The 23,329-nt window shown below is 33.0% G+C and overlaps 1 protein-coding gene across 4 annotated transcripts in view; it reads left to right on the forward strand.

Moving 5' to 3' along the window:
- The first annotated feature begins 590 nt into the window (after nucleotides 1–590).
- Nucleotides 591–23,329, forward strand: part of LOC145268339 (E3 ubiquitin-protein ligase HERC2-like) — a 500,726-nt gene continuing 477,987 nt past the window's right edge. For all 4 annotated transcript variants that reach the window (XM_080123842.1, XM_080123845.1, XM_080123844.1 and 1 more), the window contains exon 1: nucleotides 591–836. The gene's annotated coding sequence lies outside the window, so the exon portion shown is untranslated. The remainder of the gene's footprint in view (nucleotides 837–23,329) is intronic.

Raw genomic sequence — 23,329 nt, forward strand, 5'->3', positions numbered from 1 at the left:
GATTATTATTATTATTATTATCATTATTATTATTATTATTATTATTATTTATTTATTTATTTATTTTGAGACTAGTAATGATAAGAAAAAAGTAAACGGTGTACATAATGCCGATTATAAGAATGATGATGATATCATCAATTATTCTCATAATGACCAACATCATTATCATAAATATGGTTGATAGTGACTTCCTTTGACTGACTATGTTGCTGTTGCTTTAAATAATTATAACGAACACTTCTTAATAATAATAATAATAATAATAATAATAATAATAATAATAATAATAATAATAATAATAATGATAATAATAATAGTAATAATAGTAATATAATGATATTATTATTATTATTATTACTTATTATTATTACTTATTGTAATAATATAATTATTATTTACAGACTTCTTTCACAAAAATACCTTCTGCTAAATTATGAGGCAACACAAAATATAATAAAACACACACACACACACACACACACACACAAAAAAAAGAAATCCGGAAGTTGAGTTCGGTACCGGAAGTTACGTCACGTGCACATTGTGGCTGCCATTCGTTCTCTCTCTTTTCTAATAATAATAATAATAATAATATAAACAGAAAAAAAAACAGGAAAGAGCTCTTTCGTGCCCACTACTGATTCTATCATTCCAGTGGTGTGGAGAGAGAGAAAGAGAACGAAAAAGTGAGAGAAAGAGAGAGAAAAAAAGCTAACCATTTTGCTTGAAGATGTTACTACTGCGACAGCACAGCCCGTCTTAAAGTGTATTGCCATTTATTACCAAGACACAGTACTATCCACCATTAATTATTGATAAATTCAATTAACCTGGTTAGTATTATTCTTTCATTCACTTGGACATCTTTCATTGTTAACAATCGCACATCGACAAGGCAAGTTGCACACACACACACACACACACACACATGTATATATACATATATATTAGTATAAAATAAACGTATACCATGAATATATTTTATACTAAGCTATATTGATGTATTGAACACTGTTGAAGTAAATACTGAAACCAAAAAATATTATGTGCATGAAAACTGAAAGTAATTATTCGGAAGCTTAATTCATTGTTCTAAGGGAGGAAACTCTATTTTACTAAAGTAGTTGAAAAATTATTTTTTCCTACAATTGCTCGAATGTTTTGCTTGAGAAATATTACAATATCGTCACATTTTATTTTATTTTTTATTTTTCTTATTAATGTGATAAAACTTTGTTACATTAGATGAAGTAGTTGAGAAATGAAAAACACTTTTTCTTACAATTCTTAGTAAAATAGAGTTAACTGCCTTAGAACAATATCCCGAATATTATATAACAATAATACATGGTTAAACGAGGCTTGATTTAGCACTTTTTATTATGAAGATTCTAAAAAAATATCGAGCTCTTTGAATGTGCCAGATGTGCTTCGATTCCGATCTGTTCTGATTCCTCAGAGTTGATTTTAATGCTATATATAATATAAATATAGGTATTTATTTTATTTTTCGTTAATTCAATCAACCACGACAATTCACTTCTATTAAAAATGACAATAATTCGCACCGTGTAACTAATTTCGGCAAGTATACGAGTTACTAATTCCATGTAACTTCTAAGTCCCCTCGTCAAAAAAAAAAAAAAAAAAAAAAAAAACCTTCTCCAAGGTTTATTAAAAATAAAACTTGTATCGTTATTTATCGAGCCGAAATAGTTCAGGAATGGTTGATGATAATCGCAATAGATTTACCCTTCATTTTCGCGAGAGATTATTAAAGACAGAAACTGATCCCCGATTTTGTGATCACGTTTAAGTTGCAAAACAAGACCTTTTTCTTACCTAGTATATAAGACTGTTGCTGTTTAAAATAATTTTTTAAAACGAAGTTCTTTTGTTAAAACGGAATTTTTGAAACGGAAACACAGTTCGTATCTTTTTTTTTTTTTTTTTTTTTTTGTAAATTGAGAAAATATGGAGAATTGAATTTCTATATTTTGTGTACATATCTTCGTGGGTTTGCTAGCTATTGCTAAAATGTCTTAATCTCTTACAATTGTCGGTTAATATGCACGTCTCAAAGTTTAATTCTGTTTTATTTTTCCGATTACACGAATAATCTTATTTGTTGCTTAACAACCACAAAAAATAACTATTTAAATGTACGCGTACTTTGATTTGATTATTTTATTTTTGGTGCTTCTACAGAATTTGAACCGAACCAAATAAACTTTGATTGAATTAAGCAACAACAAAAAAACAGCATTTCGTTTCGAATTCTGCAAAAATACCTTTTTTCTTTCTTTCTTTTAATACTTCTGCAGTTCACGAATCGTACTGTTTTTTTTTGTTTTTTTTAAATTTTTTTAGATGGGATTTCAAGTTAAATTTTACGGTATCTTGTTAGGTGAAAGTACAGAATAGTTACAAAACGCACTCCCTTCCTTATGTTAAGAATGGCTTTTTAAATAATAATGCTATTATTTCAGTACGGTCCATATTCTGCAGAAGTATCTTTTCTTTAAATCGATTCATTTTTGGAGGGAGCGAAGCTAGGAGCTCGCTTAATAGTGTATTTTTATGGGGAAAATAAGATTTAATTCTTTAAAGAGTAGTGCCAGAGTGCCTATTTAGAACTGAAATGAAGATGTCATATTCCAAAAATCGCATAAATTGATTAAGTAGTTTTATTTTAAACTAAGAAAATAAAAAATACGATTTTTAGCGATTAAAATGGGTTTGTTTTACTATACACATAGATTCGAAAAAGTTGTCAAAAAAACAAATATATAACAAATACATGTTATCAAAGGCAAGATAAGTTACTTTTCTACCAAACTGGATATATTTTTCGAGTTTTTATTCAATGTAACATGTTTATTCAGCTCGAAAACCATACAGTGTTTACCGATGTATTGGAACATTCAAGATGGCGTCTCTCTCTTTAACACGGTAAGTTTGGGAAAAGGTGTTATAAATAAAAAACCGGTTAAAATACTGTTAAAAACTCGCTCAATATATGTTACCGTGACATAGGTTGACATATATTCGGCGGGTTTTTAATAGTATTTTGTATAGTTTTTTATTTATAACACCTTTTCCCAAACTTACGGTGTTAAAGAGGGTGTGAGACGGAGACGCCATCTTGAATTTTCCAATACATCAGTAAACACTCGCCCGACACTCACTTTAACATGGTAAGTTTGGGAAAAGGTTTTATAAATAATAAACTAGACAAAATACTATTAAAAAAATACCGAATATATGTCAACTTATGTCACGGTAACATATAATGAGCGAATTTCTAACAGTATTTTGTCTAGTTTATTATTTATAATATCTTTTCCTGAGCTTACCGTGTTAAAGAGAGTGTCGGGCGCCATTTTGAATTTTCCAATACATCGGTAAACACTGCATGTTTTTCGAGCTGAATAAACATGTTACATTGAATAAAAACACGAAAAATATATCCAGTTAGGTAGAAAAGTAACTTATCTTGCCTTTGATAACATTTATTTGTTATATATTTGTTTTTTGACAACTTTTTCGAATCTATGTGTACAGTAATACAAACCCCCTTAATTTTCGTAGTTAAAAAAAAATAAAACTATTTGATCAATTTACGTTATTTTTGGAATATGGCATCTTCGTTCCAACATCATAAAGATTGTTCTGCATTTTGTTTTTTAATTAAGTGTAATTCTAAATAAGCTCAAAATAAAAATGAAATAGGTCTAATAAAATCTTTTTTTTTTCAAAGATTTGTCGATTGGAAAGAACCTATATAATCAGTCCAATCAATAATCAACTCCTCAGATGCATTCCATGTTTCGTTTCGTTAGTTTGTGTGTGTGTGTGCTGTAAACGAAAAAAAAAAAAAAAATCAATCCAGAAGAAAACAAATCAAGCCAAGCTTTTCACTAAAAATTATACGCATGTGTTTCACACACACACACACACACGCACACACACACACACACGTTTCTGGGAAAAATATGCTTATTCAATTATATTTCACCCTTTATTTATACAATACTTTAATTTATGAGCCTTGATAGAGTTCAAAATAGACTTCGTAGCCTCGTAGGAGGTGTCCTTTTCTCTTCCCTGCAACCTCTATCTCACAGAAAAGATGTTGCGAGTTTGTCTTTGCTTTATCGTTATTTTCATGGCAAGTGCTCTCGGCTCGACTGAGCTTCAATTTATGCCCCCCCCCCACTCGCCAAATTTTCACAAGAAACACCCGTCTAGCTGAAAACATTAGCAATAATTCCCTCCACTCTTTATCTGTGCCTAAACCTAAACGTAAATTCCATGAACAAAGCTTCTTTCTTAGAACTGCACGCCTGTGGAAATGTCTTCCGTTTTCCTGCTTTCCAGCTGACTACAATATGGTTGTCTTCAAGTCCAACGTAAACAAGTTTTGATGAGCCGTTCCACTTAAGTTAACAAATTTACCGATTTTCCATTACTAACAATTACTATATTATCCAATTGACTACTGTACACTCTTAACCCTTATCCTCGAGTGGCCTAAAAAACGAGAAAACAACAATGCATGTAAAATATAATTACAGAATGTATACAAATGACAAAAAATCTATATTCCAAATTCCTGGCTGTTGTTCATCTTACCATAAGATGAAATAACGACAAGATGAACAACATCTTGGAATTTAGACTTTTTGTCGTAGAGGGAATTAGACCTGGAGCCTAAAGAGCAGAGTTTATTTTAATGTATTAGTAAATGTATTATTACTATTAAAAGAAAACAATGCTCATTGTACTGCAGATATATAATAAGCTCAATAGGTATAGGTATTCTAGAGCTATATTAATAAAAGATTAAAAATTGTGAATTATAAATCAGTTTTAAAAGAAAAGACAAACAAAATCAACTCCCTCGACTTGAGTGAGTTCATTTTGTTTCAGTTTCCTTTAGAAACTGATTTATAATTCACAATTTTTACTCTTTTTACTCATATATGTATATATATATAGAATAAATGACAAAAATTTATATTCCAAAATTCATGATGTTTACCATCTTATAATTTATTCCTTTATATCAGTCGATTGATACAATTCTTGACAGTATCTGTTTCGTAGCGCAAAATCAATCACTTAATTATTATATCAATCAGTGAATCTATTATGCCCTTAATTCATCAGAACAAATAGCAACACTCAATCCGTCCAAAGGAATTGAAATGTGGTTTGACATGGTGAAAATCCGAAAATTGGGAGAGAACCTGCAGTTACCTTTATATTTTTCCATTTAGCCTTATTGAATTTTTTCAATTTATATATATATATATATATATAGAGAGAGAGAGAGAGAGAGAGAGTCTGGATGTCGAAAAGAAATCAATAAAGTACTCAATCGCAAATGTGAATGCTAAAATACAGATTATTTGCTTAAAATCTCAATGTTACATATTCCAGGGACATACCATGGTATCATTGATGTAGATTGACCCTTTTATCATTTAAAATCCATTCAAATTCATCAACAATTCACTAAATGAATTTGTTTTCAATTTGTGTTCATTTTGTGAGTCACTGATGCTTGATGGAGTTTTAATGACCTTTTAAATCCTAAAAGGTTCATCTACATCAATGAAACCATGACATGTCTATGTAATTTGTAATATAGTTTTTAAATAAATAATCTCAATCTCTCTCTCTCTCTCTCTCATATATATATATATATATATATATATATATATATATATACATGCACACAATTAAGTTATCAAAGTAAATCTTTAGCAGAGCAAAACATATATATATGGTCACTTATATACATATTTATATTTATTACTGTTTCATATGCACACGTAAGTATACTGGACACCTAAGAGTAAAGAACCTTTTCACTGATGACATCATTTGCTATGCACGGTTATCCACATCCCTATTTTAATGGATGGCATCAAGAGCACATATGGGCAAATAAACAAGTTCCACAGAGATTTTATAATATATACAGATATCTTATACTACAAGTGTGTATAATTAAACAGGTCTGTTGTGTTTAACAATGTTTCATATATATATATATATATATATATCTGTGGAAATATTCTTTATTCACTTATATTTTCTTTTCTATATACCAATCCTTATTTAAGAAGCTCAATGTATATATATATATATATATATATGTATGTATATATATATATGTATGTATAAAAGGGCGAATGAACTCTTTTTCTGGGTCAACGGCTAACTAGCACCGTGTATATTTGTGTGTGTATATGTGTATTGGGGTAGAGAGGGCTCCCGTAAGCCGTGGTGAAGGCAACCTTTCTAGGAGAAGCAAATCTCTGATTTAAAAAACCATAAAGCGGAAGACCAGTACCCGCATTAAGCTGGTCTGCAATTTAATTAGTTGCTGGCTATCTTGCTCTTGCTTGTTGCTGGATCTCAACATTTTGAACCGAGAGAGAGACTTAGCTGTCGAACAAAGCTAAGACTCTGTAACATCATATTTGTATAGATACTCCCTCAGACATTTGGGCTCATGGATTTTAAATGTCTGAGGGAGTGGCACTCGTCTGACAAGACATTGCAATCATCATATATATATATATATATATATATATATATATGAGTTAAATCACTGATTAGATAATTAAATGAATTATTGTCCTTTTTTTTTTTTATTTATTTTTTTTTTTATTCAATTTTCACCCCAAACAAGGCACAGTGCCACTTTGAAGCAGGGGGCTACTATTAGGGAATTAATTAGCGGGGTCATTATGAAGGGAGAAGAGTAGAAAGATGTTTGTTAACATTACACTTGAACTTCTGCATATCATTGCAGTTGGGAAAGCAGAATCCCGGAAGGGAGTTCCAAAGACCCGCAGTTCTGGGGAAGAAACTATTGGAGTAAAAGGCTTTCTTGCACCTAGGGATCTCTACTGTAAAAGGATGAGACTTAGTAGCTTGTCGGGTTTGTCGGGGGTAGTTACGTCGGGGAGGTACAAGTGTTTGCAGTTCGTCAGAGCATTCACCATTAAAGTATTTGTAGAACAGGCAGAGGGATGCAACATCTCGTCGATGGGACAGAGGTTGAAGCCTAGATAACAGTTCAGGACCTATCAGGTTGGTGACTCTTTTTTGAACCCTGTCCAGGAGCGAGAGACAAGCAGCAGATGCACTAACCCAGATGTGACAACAGTACTCCATACATGGGCGAATGGTTGCCTTATAGAGGTATAGGATACTGTCAGGCGTAAGTAGTTTTCTAGCACGGTAGAGGGAGCCAACCTTCCTTGCAGCAGCCTTGGCAATGCTTTCAATGTATCTATTCCAGTTCATATTCCCTGTAAACGTTAGGCCGAGGAGTTTAAAAGAAGTACTTTCAGGCAATGTGTTCTTGGCCATTGCTATTGGTGGTAGAGAAGGTTTCTTGTAGTTATTGAAGGAAACAAGCTTAGTCTTAGCAGCATTGAATGTGACCAATCATTTTTGTCCCCATTCCACTACGGATTGGAGGTCGTCCTCTAGTGTTTCTGTCATTTCCTTGGATATGTGTTCATTTGTTTTCCCCTCATATCTGTTATAGAGAGTGGTGTCATCGGCAAATATACCCATCTCTGAAACAATATTATCAGGGAGGTCGTTTATGAATATCAGGAATAATAGAGGTCCAAGGATAGACCCCTGAGGTACTCCCACATTTATGTCATATTGTTTGGATGTATGTCCGTCGAGGACAACTTTGATTTTTCTATTACTTAAGAAGGATTTAATTATATTATGAATTCTTCCAGTGATTCCATATGATCTAATTTTCCTTAGAAGACCATCGTGCCATACCCTGTCAAAAGCCTTAGATATATCAAGGGCCACTGCTCTACCCTCCCCTGTTTTATCCAATGAACGGTATATACGTTCAGAAACTACAGTTAAGATATCTGCTGTTGAACGGGCTTGCCTGAATCCATATTGTTTGTCAGTCAGGAGTTTAGCAGCTGTTAGGTGCTGGACTAGGGCTTGATTAACTAAGGACTCAAATATTTTGGCGAAAAGCGGGAGGAGGCTAATGGGGCGATAATTTAGTGGGTCAGTTCTTTCACCAGAATTCTTGAAGACTGGTACCACAGAGGCGGTTTTCCAGCAGTCGGGAAAACAAGATTCGTTAAGGCATTTATTGTAAAGTTTGGACAGAACTGGAGCAACCTCGGCAGAGCATTTTTTTAATAGCACAGCCGGGATGAGATCTGGGATTAAATACTTTCCTGGGTGTCCGATGTTGCCGAGGTGTTTGGAGGTGTGTATTGAGCAAAAAAAAAAAAAAAAAGTGGTAGTATTCGGGCTCAAACCCGTACCGCGAAGGAGGAAAAGAACGTGAAAAAAAAAAAAGTGACGTCTTTTCTATTGTTTATCGCCAAACCGAAAGTGATGTAGGTTTCAATTATGGTTAGTCAATCGAAAAGAGAGGATCACTTTCGAAAATATTGCTGAAAAAAGCGGCCCTACCTGTAGAAAAGTGCCCAGTTGAGAGTGAAGGAATTAATGTTTTCAGCCAATTTTTTATATTTGTCGTCCGGAGGGTCGTGCTTCAACATGATACCAATCTCATGAAAATCTGTCGCCTTTGTTGAAAGTTTTAAGCATACATACATACATACATTTAAATAGACAGGTGAGATTTATATTATAGACTAGCGAGGGGTACCCGGCATTGCCCGGGTGTTTGGAGGTGTGTGGGGGGAGGTTAAAAAAAAAAAAAAGCATGAGGATCGAACCCGAACCGTGGAGGTAAAGTTGTGAAAAAAAAAAACGTGTGACGTTAACCATTGCCCTAATGCTTACGGAAACACGTTTGAATTTATTTAATTATTTGGATTTAGCAGGTGCTCGTTTTAATGAGTTAATGAGGTCAAGTTTGGCTGTGGGATAGTATTTACTGCTGAACGCTTTTTTTTTTTTTTTTTTTTTTCCCCCCCAAGATGTTATAGGAAAAAGACTAACCCACATGCGGCGAGCGACAAATATTGAATATTTATCTTCCCGAAATCGAGTAAATTAAATAGACAGGTGAGCTTCATTGTTAACTGTGAGATATTACGATTTATATGTGATATAAAAAGTTTTAAAAAGTTGTGAACCGACCAACCGCTTCTCTGAAAGAAGCCTTTTGTAGACACACAGAAAAAGCGAACACACATACATACATACATTTTTGCTTTTATATTTATAGATTACAGTGAGATAATATTTTCAAGATGATCCTAGCCAAAAAGTAATGCTCAGTATGTAAAATAGAGAAATAATTGAACTCATTCTGACATTGGATTGCCCAGGCAGTATGATATCCTTTGTCTATGACTTTTAAATACTTTGATAACTGCTGATGAACAAAATATGCTTATTCATAGCCGACAATTTTGCTAATTGCATTTCATTTCCTCTGTTGATATGAGCCATTATTGAAAATCCATGAATTAAGGAAATAAATATAATTCTTTTCTATATATTCCTTGTTTCAAACAATAAATTCTTAACTTGAATATATCTGTATGTATATTTTAATCTACAGAATTTAACTTTAATCCTTAAACTTATATGTAAGTTTTATATATATATATATATATATATATATATATATATATATTGTACTATTGAAATAAAATTTTCCAATTTTGTATTCAAATAGCATAAAATTCATCCCAGATAGCTTAATAGTGCAGCTGATCTATTTCTTGAGATGAGCATAAATGATGAGTTCTCATAAAGTGATATATTATAAAAGTGTTTGTGTGTTCGGGTGTATATATTTATTTCCGTTTTATATAAAACTAGCGGGCGGGCCTGGCGTTGCCTGGGTGTTTTGGAGGTGAAAAAGAAAAGAAAAAAAGTTTTGGTAGGAAGGTAGGTTCGGACCCGAAGCCTTGATGCGAAGGTCGAAAAGAAAGTAAAAAAACAAAAAACTGGTATCTTACCTGCTCGGCCACAACAGGAAGTGAAAACTGTTTTAATTTAACGATTAAAAAGTTAAATGACAAGTGCGTGAATTTGATGAGGTCAAACAACATCACGTGACTTAACTTTGGCGCTGCAAGCCAGTTTCTGCGTATTTGTTTGTTCCCCCACCCCACCAAGATATTGAGGAAAACAGCTCCCCTAAAAAGGAGAGTGAACAGCAATTGTCTTATATGACGGGGTGGGGTGGGGTCCCAGCACGGGGTAGGGGGGTCCCAGCATTGGTCAAACCTTAATGCTTTCTGGACGTTTTCGCACGTTAGGCTGAGAACACAAATTCACTTTCACAGTGTCGCTTTTTTATACGGAAAAGCCAAAGAAACACGTGGAGACCAAAAAATTTGAAAACAGTGCGTAAAAGTTGCCCAAATGAAAGATACATGCGACCTCGTTTTGTAAATCGGAGATATTTTAATCTATGTAGTATATAAAAAGTTCTAAGAAACAATGCCCCCGTCTGAGCGCTCTTTCCAAAAAAGCCTTTGCCAGACATACACAAAAAATGCACACACACTAATGCACAGTTTGCCTTTTCTATATATACTAGCGAGGGGTACCCGGCGTTGCCCGGGTGTTTTTCGGGGTATGTGAAAAACACCCGAAGCATTGACGACGCGCAGTTGGAAAATAGTAAAGTGTTAAAAAAACAAACAGGTGCGCGTTTTTGATTGACGTGACGGCGATAGGTATTCAGCAGTTAAGATTTTGTGCGGGACAGTTTTGAATAAATCAGTTTGTTTGTTTTTAAAAACCCGTTCCCTGTTTATTAGGAGGAGCGAAATGAAAGCTACAGTCTGATATGACAAAGTCGACATTGAACAAAAGTTACTTCGCTCTCTTGAGACAACTGGCTTTCGGCCTGTGGTTAGAGTTGACTTTGGCTTTTTTTTATACCGAAAATATATATATAAAATTGAATGTAACGCGTGCCGATGCGGGAAATGTGGAATAATTAACGTTTGAAAGTCAATAAAATTAAATAGACAGGCGAGCTCCATGGATAACTCTGAGATATTACAATTTATAGATGATATAAAAAGTTTTAAGAAGTTGTGAAGCGAGCAAGCGCTTTGAAAGAAGCCTTTCGTGGACATCGAGGAAAAGCGAACATACATACACACATTTTCGCTTTTATATATATGAATATTATAAGACACAGGTCGGCAACCTTTTAGAGAGCGACGGTCTAAAAAAAGCTATGCTTTTATAGGCGGGGGAGCCAAACAGCTTTGGCTACATTATCATGGAGGACAACAAAGTTTAAATATGAAAATACATTTTCTGTGCATTTGAATAAAACAATTATTAAATTTAATATTATATTTAAACGATATTACTTATTTTATTACAGGAATATAAAAAAATATAAAATTACAAACATATTTTACAAAAAAATAATTTTTATTTTGCTGCAGGAATAAAAGAAATTGCTATTGCAATCAATAAGAAAAGAAAAAAAATTTATCACCAAAACACAATTATAGAAGGTTGATGCTGTAATTTGTTTCTGTTTACTGTGTGATAACTAGGGCTGTGACAAGAGAATCTTTTTGTTGTTTTGACTCTCGAGTATATATCTGATCCAGATACAGTTAATCAATTGAGAACATCACTCTATATTAAAAGCATATAAGATATTAACTGATATATACTCAAGAGTCAAAATAATGAAAAGAATATGCTGTTGTCATAGCCCCAGTGATAACCTCTGTACATCAGGTGAAATATTTCTCAATGACAGGAGCAAATTATCATCCAGGAGTTTGTCACATAATCTCGTTCTTAAATTACTTTTAGTCTGCAAAAGGATGGGATGATTCCAATATGTTTCATGATTCCAATACAATTACAGATTTCTATTCATTATAAATCTCTAAATATTTAACTGTAAAGTTGCTATTTTTTCCCGACTATTGTAAAAACACATCTTAAATGTGTATATATTTTCTCAAACACTTGTGGGATGGGTTTAATTTATAGATTTTAGCTTTACTGGTAGTTTAAAATCAATAAATATTTATTATTTTATTATTACGGTACTTGTACAGTTTAATCAAGAAATTAAAAAATGAAAATATTGAAAAAAAGGTTATATTGTACATATCCGTTTTGAACTGAAGATCTCCGGAAAAAAAATTTCATTTAATTTGATCGAGTATTTTTTTTTTTTTTTTTTTTTTTAATTTAAAAAAATTTTTTTTTTTGGGGGGAAATTTTTCACACGCCACGGGGAGATAACTCCTTGTAAAGCGCCGCACTCCCTCCCCATCTTTAATTCTAGCTTTTCTTCCTAAAAATCGAACCTTTTCCTCGGTATCATAACAAATTGTTTTTTCACTGTAAAAAAAAAAAACTACTTAATGAAATTAAATGAAATTTTTTTTCGGAGAAGTTTGTTCCATAATGGATACATACAATATAACCTTTTTTTTTTTTTTTTCTCGATATTTTCATTTTTTTAATGTTGTGATTAAGCTGTACAAGTACCATTATTACTACCAACAGTGAAAGATTTTGTTTTAAAGAAAATCAAATAAAAAAAGAAGATAATTAAAGGAATCGTTTTCGGCATTGGAAAATAGATACAATTATTTCCGATGTCCCCAAAAGTTTTGATTTTCTGATGAATCGTCCCAACACTAGTGTGGCTTAGTAGGGGATACCCTTTTCTCTTCCCTGCAACTTCTCTCCCACAGAAGAGATGTTGCGAGCCTGTCTTTGCTTTATCGTTATTTCCATGACAAGTGCTCGTCTGAGCTCCAATCTCTGGTCCCTCCTCGCCAATCTTTCACGAAAAACACTCGTCTGGCTGAAACCACTGTCAATAATTTTCCCCACTCTTTATCTGTTCCTAAGTCAAAACATAGATTCCATGAACAAAGCTTCTTTCTTAGAAGTGCACGCCTGTGGAACTCTCTTCCATTTGCCTGTTTCCCACCTGACTACAACTTGGATGTCTTCAAGTCCAAGATAAACAAATTCCTGATGAATCGCCCCCTTAAATAAGATACTTTATTGAATCTCCAATACTAAAGATTAATACGATACTATCCCATTGATTAATGTACATGCAATAACCCTTATCCCCGAGTGGCTTCCAGGCCTTGATAAGTGGTGACCTCCATGTCCCCCCCCCCCAAAAAAAAAACAAAAAAAAAACAAAAAAAAAACCTAGATTCAAAATTAATTGGTTCTGGCTTAGCTTTCCTATCTTGAAATTTTTGTACCCTAAAAGATGATTTACACGTAAATTTTCTAATCCGTACGAAGTCCTATGAATTAAATTTTATAATAAAAGTAAAATAAAAGCCAAATAGTTAATACCTTCACTTGCTATTTACTTTTTTTACTTTTCTTTTAACATCCAAATATAAATTTCTATGTAATAAAGAATGACCAAGGAATATAACATAATTTTTTAAATCGTTATATTAATCATCACTCATGAGGTCACAAACACAATCAAATCTATGGGCACTCAGGTGTGCAGAAGAAAAAGGATTCTAAGTGACTTTCTTACAACTAATTTGTGAATTCTAAGAAAAATAAGACTCCCTCTCTCTTTACAAAAATTTAACAGGGTGTATGATAAAAATTTAAACAATCTTTCTGCAATCTATATTCTATTTGTATTAGAAATTATAATCTGTACATAATTTTTTTTTTAATTTTACAAAACCATTTTCATTTATGAGGAGGTGGGTAAGTATAAAAAAAGAAATTCAATTCAAGGAAAAAATGTTTTCCAGATAAAAATCAACAAAAATTTTCCTGAAATTTTAAAAAATCTAATAAAACCTCAATTTAAAAGATTTTCAAAGAATCAGATACCTGAAAAATAGTCTTTCTATCACTTGTATTTTTTTTTGTGTTCTGAAAATTTTATAGTATGCAGGAACAAAACAATGTTTGTATCACGTTTTGTAATCTGAAAATTTCATAAGCAGAGTCTTTCATATGTAGATATTCCACTGTATTAAAAAAAGTTTTATCATTGGTTAACAAAGGAGAACTGGTTCCAAAGTTTAGTTTTGTCAAAAGTTTTAAATTCACAAAATAATTTAGTAATTCTAAGAAATCTTTGAAAAGTACTGTTATTTTTGTTTTGTTTAAGCTAGTTCTTAAATTACTTTTAGTATATTTCATTTTTGAAAAAAAAAATTATTCACAAGCACATGTACTTCCAAATAATCACATGGTCTGTTTTGCATTAACCATGATGTTTTTATATTTTTTGCTTGACAATAAAGCCTGAAGAATCCTAGAGTGGATGAAACGTGGAATATTCAGTGTAGCTTAATCGCTATATATATTTTATAAATTACTAACTAGCTCTACCTACATATTGAGCACTTTTCAAAGTAAATACTTAAAGTTTGTGCATAAATTTATACTTTTGTATATTAATTTTATGTGAGTAAATGAAGTAGTTATATATATATATATACTCGGTTTTTTTTTTTATATTCAAAAGTAATGGACTAATGAATTCAACGAGGTTGTTAGATAGTGCTCAATAAAAAGAGCTGATAATACTTGTTTATTGTTATATAAACATGCTCACATCCCGCTGCTACAAATAGCCACTTGTTTCAATCAAACAACAGATATCATCAGGCAGCGACTTGACTATTCAAAAGTTCAATGAATAATGGTTATTCATTGAACTTTTGAATAGTCAAGTCGCTGCCTGATGATATCTGTTGTTTGATTGAAACAAGTGGCTATTTGTAGCAGCGGGATGTGAGCATGTTTATATAACAATAAACAAGTATATATATATATATATATATATATATATATATATATATATATATATAATCATTCAAATACTACCGTGTTTGAATATATAGTAAAGTGTCAGTTTTAGTCATTTAGAACTGTTTTAAAGCTTCACTGCTCACTCATTTTTTTCACCAAATTTCAATGAATTATTACAGTTTATAGATCACCTTCTCAGTTATATTGTGAAAAAAACAAATTTCAATTTTCGTTCAGTAAAACCAGTTATGAATTTACTGGTGTTCAAAATCATAAAACTATGTAAGGATGCGAGCAACACCTTTTATAACTGGTTTCTACAACAACCACGTCAGTTCAGTGACTACTGTTGCTACTAATTCACTGCTGTCACGGAAAGAGAAGTAACAAGTGAAACAGAGGATGAAAGCAGGAAAGGGAGATAATTGGGGATTTTATTGAAAGCAGACGAGTGTCGTACATTGTCATTAAATATGTGTTTATGGAGGCAAAAAATAAGACTGAAATTAAACAAAGAACAAGGGAATTTATTGGAAGCCTGGAAAAATTTTAAGTTACAAATTTATTATATTTTTTACTAGAATATCTTGTCCTTTTCTTTTCCTGTTTTAACAACTAGTCCTTTACTTTTCCATGTTTAAGTTTAACCATATTACTTTTCATGCTCGCATTTTTCTATTTTAATATATGTTTTTTTCTGTAGAGGTCAGTATAGAATTCATCATAAAATTTTGATTTTAAAAAGTTATTGCACTGTAAATTAATTAACTCCAACTGATATTCTTCTGTTGCTCCATATTTGTTTCGTAAGAATTGCAGAAATAATTGAAATAAGTTTTCATGTTTCTGAAAGTCAACAAAACAAGATGAAAACTCACATCCCAAGTCTCTAATAGAGCTTACAAAGATGTTTGGTTTCATATCTCTCTTGTGATTTTAAAAACTTGGGAAATAAAAGTAGTTTCCTTTTTGCAGTTGTGAGTCCCACAATGAAAGTTTTTTTTTTTTTTGCTAAAAAGCAGTAATGTGACCAAACATCTCAAATTCATTGTCACCCCCCCCTCTTGACGCTCTTGATTCAAAATCTTCACGTACGTGAAACGATACATTTGTCGCCCTAAAGAAAACAACACTACAGCTTTATTTTAAAACTTTTATTGAAAAAAATCAATTTAGGTAACTTGATTATGTAGTAGAGCTAACATCTTCAGTGTCTTGATATGGGTTCGACACTGGGAGCATGCCTTTTCCACAAGCATCGACAGGAGCTTGGTGAATACTTGGTGCATGGCACTGATCAGGTGTTGTAGGAAGTCATGTTGGCGATGCTCTCAGTGTATAACCAAACAAAGTTGTTCAGCAGGTTCAGGTCGGGGGAGAAGGAGGGACAATGAGAGAAGGATACAAAGTAGTAGCGCTCGTTCTGAAGCAAAGCTTAGGTCTTTAAATTTGTGGGCCAGCGCAGAGTTCTGCCGCCACACCCAGGGTCTGCTAACAACCACTGGATTGCAGCAGGGGATCACCACACTCTTCAGCCCATCCAGGTACATTTTGGTGATAACTTTCAAGCCAATCTTGAAGATCTGAGGTGGTATGATGTGGCCCTCACTTGAAACCACACCAAAGACCATTTTCTTCAACCTTTCTTGTGAAAAAAAAAAAACCCACCTCAAAACGTATGATTGCTTTATTAAAACATTTCTCAATTGTAGTATTGGGACAACTAATCAGAATCATAAAAAATCTACACTTATTATACGATGCCAAAAACAATTCCTTTTTATTTGATTTTGTTTAAAACAAAATCTTCCACTGCTAGTAGTAATGATAAAAATAATAAATATTGATTTTAAACTATCAATAAAAATAAAATCTATAGATCCTCTTCCTGCAAGTGTATTTTCATGTTTGAGAATATGTATGCACATAAAACATGCGTTTTTCAGTAATAACAACTTTATAGTTACTTGTTTCTTTCTCCAACTTTACAACATGGCAAGAAAGAAAAGAAAGAAAACAATATACTGAGGATGAAGTTTAGCTCCGAAATATATTTATACTAGCCATCTTTACAAGGACAGGACATAAAATCCATTTTTCTTTTCTTAGCTTCCATATGCTTGTTTTTGTTTAAAAAAAAAAAGATTTTTTGAGAAGAAGAAAAAAAAAAAAAAAAGCCCGAAAGCAAGGTAATCGCAATAAAGAAATAATAGAAAACCAAGAAAAATGGAAAAGTTCTGTAAAACATAATTTTAAATATTATATTTGTCGTTAAAACATGATTATTGCTCATGTTAGAGAATAGTTGGACAGAAGGAGGAAATTCTGTTTATCCATCTGTCTAATTATCCATCTATATAATTATCTAATTATCTATCTATATAACTATCTATCTATATCTATCTATATAACTATCTATCTATATAATTATCTAATTATCTATCTTGCAATAAGTGTACAACAGAGATTTGAATCCTCATGTTTTGACGGATTGTCAAACTTTGTCAAATTCTGTGACCGGTCAGTTTGCACCGGAAAGTATCCAAACAGGGACTGAAAGTGATGTGTCACGTGTTCCGGTTTATGCAAGCATTAGGGTAGTTGGACTGGAGACACTGACAGGTGGGCTAAAAATGGATCAGCCCATGAGGGAGAGGGAGGTCTCAGAATAGAGGCGCAGAAGAACCCCTAAGCCAAAGATTGTTGATCACTCCTTTCAGCTCTGATGAATACCTGGGAGTGAATAAAATGCACAAAATCTCACATCGTCTCACGTCCTGTCTTGAAACGTTCCTTTAAACAGATTCCAACTCCCCTAAGGTCGGTTGACGAACCTCCCATAAGAAACGATAGCAGCAACAGGTATGTTATCCTGCCATGTTATGTAATATATGTTCTGACACACACACATTAACACCTAGACAAATCACTGGCCGCTAAAATGGACATTAAGGATCTGAGAACAACAGTTCATTACACAACAAGCGCAACGTACATAGTTACATACATATGGTCGGTTATGATAAGAACACAGCAGACACTTATTAATGCCACGTACGTATTCAACACAAATACGTCGCAAGCGCACCTATGCAACACGTGTTTTGTAAACTATTTTGGTCTAATAATACAACAGTTCTCAAGTAAAAACAGAAATAGTTCAGAAATTAAAAATGAATTTTTCTGAAAACCTTATAATAACTGTAGTAAAAAAAAAAAATATTAAAAATGAATAATAAAACAATTTAGCACAAATGTTATTTAATTGGAATTCATTATTGAGATGCGTATTATTTATTAATTTATTTTATTCTCATCTTTTATTAGTTGTTGTTTCATGACGTTTCGGGCAACTATTCCTCGGGCCTTCGTCAGGTGATAACCGTGACGGGATAGGAACTCCAAATCTCCTAACTGCATCCTCAGCAATTATTTCCATCCATGGTTGTTGTTGTCTTACCACGTTTTGGCCAAGTAAGCCCCTGGCCGGCGAAGGGGCCCATGACGCAGTAGATAGAAGAGACGTTGAATCTCTACGGTTCCAGGTGAGAATTGTCTGAAGATAGCGGTTTCAATCCTACCCAAAAGCCTGCAAGAGGCTTACTTGACCAAAACGTGATGAGATGACAACAATTATGGATGCCAGTAATTGCTGAGAATGCAGTTAGGAGGTTTGGGGTTCCTATCCTGTTGCGGTTACCATCTGACGAAGGTCAAAGGAATAGTTGGCTGAAATGTCGTGAAATAGCAACTAAAAAAATGAGGATAATAGTCCGCAATAAATAAAATTAAAATTAATTTAGCACAAATATACATTATTTTTTTATAAAGATACAATAAACAAAAAAACTAAAATACCTTATGGTGGATAAACAATTATGACTCTTACAGTTGCACACATGTTCAGACACAAACCCAACACACACATACTAAAAAAAAAACAAGTAACAAAAAATAAAGGATTTTTTTTTTTTTTTTTTATAAATAAATAAAAATCAACAATAAAACACATTCTCTGGTAAATTTAAATATGAATTTGAAATTTGACACAATATATTCAGTCTATCTCCTTTCATAGTGGTTTGTTTTGTTTATATTTACATCATACTCTGAGTAAGGGGTTGTGCCAAGCAAAATTCATTTGAGGGCCGGATTTGGCCTGTGAGCCATAGGTTGCCAATCCTTGTTATGAAGATGTTTATATATGCATATATATAGCCATATATGCAATGTTCGCAACTTCTACTCGTGCAAACACTCTAGATTATCTAATGTATTCGTCTGAATTCAATGTTTAATAGTTCTTAATTCCCTTTATTCCTGTGGCAATTGTTTGGTGGCCCTGGGGTAAAGGCTCTAAATTCAGCAAAAGGTGACTTCGCAGCTGGGTTTAAATGTCGTGACCGGCAGGAATTGTTACCCAACACTAATAATTGCATAAGCATGAAACACTAGTGTCTGTAGGTATAAAGAATAATCATTTAAATATGTGTGTGTGTATATTAGCTGTTTCTTGTATAATATGTATATAACTGTCTTAGATATATACACTTTATTTTGTGAGATAATATATTATGTATGTATTTGTTGCAGTATTTACTTCAAAATTCTCAATGAATGAGTAAAGCTTAGTAGTAATATAAAGGTATACGTATGGTAAGTTACGCCAAAACTTTTGTTTGATTCCAAAACAAAGCTCTTATCTTTACATCATCGACGCTCTGATCCCCATCTGACATCAATTGAAATGGATGGCTCTCATCTTGGGGAGGCTCCATGTTTTGACAAGCTTCTGGGTTTGACATTTACTCCTAATCTGAAATGGAACACGTACATCAAGTCTGTTGCCAAGGTCGCTGGGAAAATGGTGGGATCCTTCTACTGCTCCACAAGATACCTCACTACTGATGCAATTCTCTATCTGTATAAAAGCCAAGTACATCCAAGGCTGGGGTACTGCTGCCACATTTGGGCTGAAGCTGCTAAAAACAGCCTATCCTGCCTTGACAGAGTACAAAATAGACTTTGTGGCTTAGTGGGGGATGCCGTTTTCTCTTCCCTGCAACCTCTCTCCCACAGAAGAGATGTTGCGAGCCTGTCTTTGTTTTATCGTTATTTCCATGGCAAGTGCTTATCTGAGCTTCAATCTCTGGTCCCCCTCGCCAATCTTTCACGAAAAACACCCATCTGTCAGTAATTTTCCCCACTCTTTATCTGTGCCTAAATCAAAACGTAGATTCCATGAACAAAGCTTCTTTCTTAGAAGTGCATGCCTGTGGAACTCTCTTCCATTTGCCTGTTTCCCACCTGACTACAACTTGGATGTCTTCAAGTCCAACATAAACAAATTCCTGATGAACCGTCCCCCCTTAAGTAAGAAACTTTATCAAATCTCCAATACTAACGATTACTATGATTTTATCCCATTGATTACTGTACACACAATAACCCTTATCCCCGAGTGGCTTCCAAGCCTTGATAAGTGGTGACCTCCATGTAAAAAAAAAAAAGAAAAAAGTTAAGAAAATTAATAGATTTATTTTTTTGCATAATTTTCTTTCCTTTTTTTTTTCTTTTCGTGAGAAGCCTTTTATTTGTTTTACGTAATCATATCTTTCAATTTCCATATGAATGCATTTGGGCACTTGGGACAATAATAAACTTCTGATGATTGAATGGAACCATGAAACTGCAATAAAGTGTTTAGATAAATCCCTTTAATTACATATATGTAATAACTATTCTATGTGTATGCACAAATATATATATATATATATATATATATATATATATATATATTTCTGTTAAAATATTCTTTATTCACTTATATTTCCTTTTAATATATACCAATCCTTATTTAAAAAGCTCAATGTAATTACAGAGCAATATGGTGAATTAATGACAAAAGTCTATATTCCCAATTTCATGTTGTTGACCATCTTACAATTTATTCCTTTAATTCAGTTGACACTTACAATTCTTGACAGTATCTGTTTCGTAGCACAAAATCAATCAATTATTCATTAATCAATTTTGCCCTTAACTCATAAGAAGAAATAGCAACAATCAATCCATCAAAAGGAAATAAAATGCGTTTGGACATGATAAAAAAATCCAAATTTGGAAGAGATGCTGCAATTACCTTATAGTTTGCTTACATTACGCCATTTTGAATTTAGAAACAACGTCACTAGAACCCACATGTACGTATTAACAAATTGCATTAATTTAGGTATATTCTGACAAATGTTCTATTTATTAATGAGTAAATTTAGCATTTATAATTAATACATCCATATTTACACAAATAACATCAATGATTATAATCTATTACACATGTTTATTATCTATAAATATAAAAGCGAAAATGTATGTATGTATGTGTGTTCGCTTTTTCTGTGTGCCTACAAAAGGCTTCTTTCAGAGAAGCGGTCGCTTGGTTCACAACTTTTTAAAACTTTTTATATCACATACAAATCGTAATATTTCATAGTTAACAACGAAGCTCGCCAGTCTATTTAATTTGCTCGATTTCGGGAAGATAAATATTCAATATCTGTCGCTCGCCGCATGTGGGTTAGTCTTTTTCCTATAACATCTTCGATGGGGAAAAAAAAGCGTTCAGCAGTAAATGAATACTATCCCGCAGTCAAAACTTGACCTCATTTAAAACGAGCACCTGCTAAATCCAACTAATTAAATAAATTCAAACGTGTTTCCGTTAGCATCTTGCGGTGGGGCAATGGTTAACATCGCACGTTTTTTTTTGTTTTTTTTTCACACTTTAATTTACAACTTTGCCCCAAGGGTTTGGGTTCGATTCTCATACTTACTTTTTTTTTTAAACCCCCCCCCCCCAAAAAAAAAACACCCGGGCAATGCCGGGTACTCCTCACTAGTATATATGAAATAAAAAAAAAAGAAGCTTATTTTCAATTTCTGGTTATATTAAATTATCTATTAATCTGAATTTAAAACTATACATAATTAAGTTCCTAAGGCAAAATACATTCACTGATTGGTTGACATAATAATTGATTTTGTGCTATGAAACAGATAATGTCAAAAATTGTAATTCATTCATTTTATATATATATATCATGATTCTTTGAGGGGGTACAAAATTTATATAATGCAACCATGAAGGGAAGACGAAAATTCATGATTAAAGTGTTAAAATAAAACCATGTTTAAAATAAAATTAACGGGGTGAAGAGAATAAAAGGGTAAAAAAAAAAAAGGGAGAGTCAGCTGACCGGTTTCACCCTCACTTTATCACAGCTGTATCCAGGGATTTGAGTGAAAAAAAAAAAAAGAGGGAAGACACGAATGGGAATTGAAATTATGTACAGATAACGTTGTGTTACGTTATGTATGGGACCCATCAAACCATTGATCTATTTTCGCTATGTGAACGACACATTTTGCCTCTTCGATAACCAAACAGAGGAAAATAATTTTTTCTCCTTACTTACTTAATAAAATGCATCCCGCGTTACAGTACACTTATGAAGGAGAGTCTAATTTGTCCATAGCTTTTCTTGATGTATTGGTAACGAAAACACCATCCACTTACCTTACATCAATATAGCGTAAACCTACGTTTACGGGACTGTATACATGTTGGAATTCATTTTACCCCCCAAAACGCAAGATAAATTTAATTTGGACCCTAACACATTGTGCCCTTATGATCTGCTTCAAATCAAAATTGGATGAGGAATTAAAAATAATTACTGACACTCTTTCGAAAATTGAGTACCCGTTGGATGTGATTAGGTCAGTTATACAGAGGAAAATAGCAGTCCTCTGCAATTAAAAATTCAAACGGTCAATAAATGCCAATATCTGTGTTTACCTTGGCTGGAGGCAGTAAGTGAGAAATTGGCAAAGCAAATCGGTTCAACAGTGCAAAATTGTTATTTTTCTTCAAATGTACGTGTCGTGTTCTCTACGAGAACGTTAATGCCATCCTCTCGAAAAGATTTTCTACCCCCCCCCATCATAATGATAATGTAATTTACAATTTTGAATGTAGTTGCAGTGCCAACTATGTGTGTCGAACAACATTGAAATTGGATGGAAAAGTCCAACAACATGTACCTACCAAAATTAGAAATGGGACATACCAAACAACAGACGTAATTGCCAATACATACGGGTCTTCAATTACTGACCACCTTATAAAAAAACCCGTCTTGTGCAGATGAACTCTTTTAACAATCTCAAGTCGTGCTCACTCATTATTTCAGTTAAAGATCTTGGAGACTGTTCAGTTCGGTTGAGAAGGCTTTCCCTCTGCAAGCAGAAGGAATGCCTTTTAGGTTTAGCGTGATTAAGTTATTCGAGTAATATAATGTTGTATGTCAATTGCGTTCCCAAATTTTTTTTTTTTTTTTTTCCATAACGTAACGCAACATTATCTGTACATAATTTTGATTCCCATTCGTGTCTTTCCTCTTTTTTTTTTTTTTTTTTTTTTTTTGTTCACTCAAATCCCTCGATATAGCTTTGATAAAGCGAGGGCGAAACCGGTCAGCTGACCCCCCTCCTCCATTTTCTCTTTCTC

Source organism: Euprymna scolopes, chromosome 43 (genome assembly GCF_053919585.1).
Source record: "Euprymna scolopes isolate OS-2025 chromosome 43, ASM5391958v1, whole genome shotgun sequence".
In the NCBI taxonomy this organism is placed as follows: Eukaryota; Metazoa; Mollusca; class Cephalopoda; order Sepiida; family Sepiolidae; genus Euprymna; species Euprymna scolopes.